Source organism: Salvelinus sp. IW2-2015, linkage group LG13 (assembly GCF_002910315.2).
Source record: "Salvelinus sp. IW2-2015 linkage group LG13, ASM291031v2, whole genome shotgun sequence".
NCBI lineage: Eukaryota > Metazoa > Chordata > Actinopteri > Salmoniformes > Salmonidae > Salvelinus > Salvelinus sp. IW2-2015.
This window is the reverse complement of record NC_036853.1, coordinates 31322972-31327826: the sequence shown is the minus strand read 5'-3', so window position 1 is coordinate 31327826 and position 4855 is coordinate 31322972. Positions and strand designations below refer to the sequence as shown.

The 4855-nt window shown below is 45.3% G+C and overlaps 1 protein-coding gene across 2 annotated transcripts in view; it reads left to right on the top strand.

The window, feature by feature from the left end:
• LOC111971192 (zinc finger CCCH domain-containing protein 3) overlaps nucleotides 1-4855 on the top strand; it is a 102929-nt gene that overhangs the window by 87321 nt on the left and 10753 nt on the right. The gene's annotated exons all lie outside the window — the stretch shown is intronic.

The following is a 4855-nucleotide window of genomic DNA, read 5'->3' as shown; positions in this document are numbered from 1 at the left end:
AACGTCTGGCAACAGCGCCGAGCCGGACCACGTAGAAAATGGCTGTAGGGACAGCTACAACCGGTTGTTACAATTAACCCTCGAGAGTACGACAACACAGGCATCTGAGAGTAGACCAAATGTTGTTACCAATCTCTGCTGGCACATAATCTCCATAAAAATTGCACACCAAATAAAGCATTTTCAACGAATTGACATTTCATTGAGAGAGCAGAACGAGAGAGGCAAGAGAGAGAGAAAGTTCATTCACAGCATACTAAGAAAACACAGTCAGATGTAGAGTGAAAGAAGTCAACAATCCGCAATCCACCATTCAAAGGTCCGCCTTCTAGGAACTTCTTCTCGCTCTGCTGTTATGCCTTAAATTGCAGTTGAACAGGAAAGAGAGTGTGTGGTGGTGTTGCGCGGCGTGTGAGCCTGCATGCAGGTGTAAAATGTCCTCTTGTGTGTGAGTATGTACCTGTGTTGAGAGTATGCAGCCAGTCTAAATATAACCATGGTAGACGAGAGCGTGAATAGAGGTGCGGACAGAGAGCAAGGGAAAGGCTAGGAGAGGGAGAGCTATAGAGTGCGGAGGGGCCAGGGTGGGGGGGTAAGTGAGACGGGATCAGATGGCGGCTCGTTGGCATGGGATCAGTTTGTTACCTTCTTAACTGTAAGAAATATTTTATCCAGAGCGGAAGGCTGCTTTCCCAGCTATGCATAAATATGATGCGTTTATGTGCTGGCTGTGTGGTAACGAGTTTACGGTCGCCAGGCCTGAGGGGGTAGGAGAAGGGGGGACAGGCACACATGTACACACAGTCAGTCAGTCACACATGTACACACAGTCAGTCACACACGCACGGGGACAGACACAGACATTCTCTCTTTCTCTTTATCATGATCTGATGACCTATGGTAGAGAAGGTAGATATACCCAGTGGTGTAGTTTACCCACTCGGTGGGCATTGCGTATTTAAGTGATAATGCCCGAGAAGCCGGTGTTTGGAGGATAGATTGGCACGGGTGTTGTTAGGCCCGAGACGAAGTCCCTTCGAGGGGCATTATTACTTTTACACAACGGGTTACCAACATATTCAAATAATGATTGACATTTTCATTAAAAACGTTATTTTGATGAATTTATTCATATTATTTCATCCTTCCACAAGATACAGTCCCGAAACAAATCTACTGTAGGGGTGCTACCCAAGCCGGCTGGTCGTTCGTTCTATTGGTTCGGTTGCCAGAGACGGGACCCAGTCGTTCAGTCCAAAAAGACTGAACGAATGGACACGACCCAGTCGTCGTTCCAAATGTTCCTTATCCCTTGCTTGCTAGCTAGCCAACTACGGTTAACTTAGTCGCGTCAATCAGTGCAGACAGAATAACAACAGCAGCTGCATTTGTTTAAGCTGTTTTCAAGTGACATTTATTTGGATATATCCATAACAACGAGCTAATGAGGCACGATTTCGCCTGGCATAGAAAATGTGCTCTCTTGTCAGGACACTGTTGTTCAGAGGAGCTAGCCAATAACACAGCTAACACAAAAACGTCAAACTGAAGCTGGAAAGACTGCAAACTAGCTGCAATTCGTTTCGGTTTACCTTTTTTCAATTGACATTTCTCCCGATCCCGACACGTTCATTACTATGGGACAGTTGGAGATCGAATTTGAATATTGAAACACTGTTGCAAATGTCAGAGRGAYMGACTGCAAGGTTTRTACAAATCTTCGCTGTTGAAAACRAAATGTTATYCTGAAAGAAATGTGAGCTAATGTCTAGATGCTTTTTATAGTGGAGATCAGKCTGGAGTGTGCTTTTAACCAATCAGCATTCAGGATTAGACCCACCCATTGTATAAACGCACTTATTAATCCCCAGGATGCGTATCGGAGTAGTGTAGTGGTAGGTATACGCCATATCAAKTAATAAGGCTGATGGAACAGATCAGAATGTTTAGCTTCAAATGATGATAAACGATTCATTTTTTCACAKTTTCAGAGCAGCAATGTRCACACGGCAGCAGGCCTAGAATGGTGAGAATGTTCCAAAATTCAATTGGCAGGAAAGCACAGTTCTAAAATACACGCCGCACCTGCGAGCGATTTCATGGACAGAGATGGAAAATATCCATTCAAGATGTTGAAAGTGGGGAGATCTAAAGATGCAACAACAATCATGGGTTGCTAATATGACTTTTGATAATGCGTCTGGCTGCTAGACGATGAAATACAGTTGAAAGAAAGCCAATAGAACAGGAGAACGCATATGAGGGATGTCTTTATAAAATAATTGCCTCCACTTTTCTATGGTGGGATTGTGGCTTTAGGCTACTTTGAAGCCAGTTAAGACGTGCCTCATAATATGAAGTAAAACGTCCAGGTGTCGAACAATTAAGGAACAGGAGAAATATAGCGACGCTAATGATAGGCCTAACCGTCTTCTGGTAGATTCAAAGGCTTTTGCAAACTCCATCATGTGCTACAGAAACACCACTAACCAAACGCATATATTAAAGGGTAACTACACTCAAAAATCCTTATGTGGTTTAAGCATGGTTGTGTACTTAGAACATCCAATTTGGTTGTTTTCTATTTTTTTTTAAGTGTGACTTTGAGAGCGAAAACCTGAACAGAAAAAACAAACCTGTGAATTTCTGACTCTGTTGACAGCCTAATTTATCTGTTTCAATAGTAGGCCTACTATTAGACTACTTGCACAGTGCAGCTTGGGTTGGCCTGACTTTGAAAGACCAAAATGGGATGTATTATTTTAGGTCATTCAGAGTGTRTGTCGCTGTTTCTCAAATAATTGTTCACCTTTCCTTTGTGGACCGTTTGGGAAATGTTTGGCAAAATGAGTGTATACCCACTTCTCYAGGCACYGCTACACCACTGGACACACCCTCGTGGACATACTCTTCACACAAACATATAAACTGTCCTCCWAACAGCCCTGGGTATGGAGGGACAGCTGTTGAGAGTGAGGGCTTGTCAATAGTGACATAACTCTAGTGTCTGAGTGACACATTGAGGACCAGAGGGTAACAGTGCACGGCCACACAGACACACATGACCCCCCCCAAAAATATAGAGTTCCCATACACACTCTGTTTCCACATTCACCGCTAGTACCACTCCTATCCTCTCTTTCCGTCTGTCTCTGTCCCTACCAATCCTATATCTGTTCATCTATCCCCTCCCTCCCTCCTATAACCCTCTCTCTGTCTCAGTTGTTGTTTATGAGTGTCTGTGTAACACATGCTTTTTCACACTGTCAGGCCTCATTTAAATATAGCACAGAGAAATGAGGATATATAAAACCAAAGGGCATTAATATTTATTCTATTAGCTGAAGTGCTTAGGTCTGGTGTGTGTGTGTGTGCTCGCGTTTGTGCGTGCACATGTGCTTGCTAGCTGGTGGTGGCTGTGGGAGGGATAGCAGGCAGTAATTACAGATGGAGGAAGTGCTGAGGATGGCACTATGGGGCAGGCAGGCAGACACTCCAGCAGCTCAGGGGTTAACCCCGCTTCCCTCTCCATCTCCATCCTCTTTTCTCGTTCCATCTCTCGCTTTGTCTCGCGCTCACTATCCCTCCCTCCCGAACACTCTTTCTCGCTCTCTCTTTTCTATCTATCCCCCATCACTACCTTCTCCCCCTTTTCTATTCTGTATTTCTCTTTTGTGCCTGTCTCTCTCGTTTTATCCAATTTGGACCCTCTTGGTCCCTTTCGCCTTCTCTCATTCCCTTGATCTCCCACCTTTCTCTTGTTTCTCCATCTCCACCACTCTTTCAACTCCTTCTCTCACTTGAACCCCATCCACCCCCCCTTCTGTTTCCCTCTCTCTCTCCCCCTCCTCCTTCTCCTCCCCTCCTTCCCACTCTACTCCTCCCTCCTTGCCCCTCTCTCCACCGGCCCCCTCCCTCTCTGTAATGGTAAATGTGCTGACTCGTCCTGGTTTGGAACACAGTGGAGAGAGAGCTCTTCTAATAGACCCCTGAGACATCCCAGCATTTCTTAAATCAAGTGGAAAATGATTAACTTGGTGTGGAATAAAGATGTTCTGTCCGCTGTTCACTTTTTTTTATCTTCCGTTTCTTGGCTCTTGCTCTCTTTCCCTCTTTTCAGTGTTTTATGAAAATGAGAAYGTATTCGACTGCTGGCAGTTGAGTCTTAGTAGATTTGGCATTTGGCTCAGTTTTCCCTCCTCTCCTTATGCTGGAAAAGGGCTCTAAAAACGGTTGTAAGTCTTTGTATGGTCCCATTCCCTGGTCTAAAGACGACCACTATAACCCCAGGGCACATCTTGGTTGGATTGGTTAAAAACAATGTAAAGCGTCTTCAATCTGCACCTCTGCTCTCAGACTCTTGAATGGTAACAGACTGATAACGTAATAGAGACAGACAGGCTTTGCTAAATTTGGCAAATAGTGTCAATGTTTACGTTAGGGCATGAAAACATATAGCATTACGGTGTGACTTTGTGAGTGTTTTGGTTTGCCGCCTCAGAAAAGCTGAAAGTGAGATAAGTCTAAGACCTACACTGATCTGACCCCTAGGGTGCAGGAACATGGGTGTGAGAAGGGCAGGGGGTCTGAGTTTGGGAGTTAGTGGTACTGGCTATAGTGAGGGGTTGGGGGTATAGCGGAGAGAGAGGTGCCTCATCGGGGAGAGGAGAGGGTTGCACGGACTGGTTCAGGGCTGAGGGGACCATGGGGTGAACTGGAGTCCAAACTGTTCCTGGAAACTCAATCTGCAGACCCCCACCCCTCTCACACACACACACACACACACACACACACACACACACACACACACACACACACACACACACACACACACACACACACACACACACACACA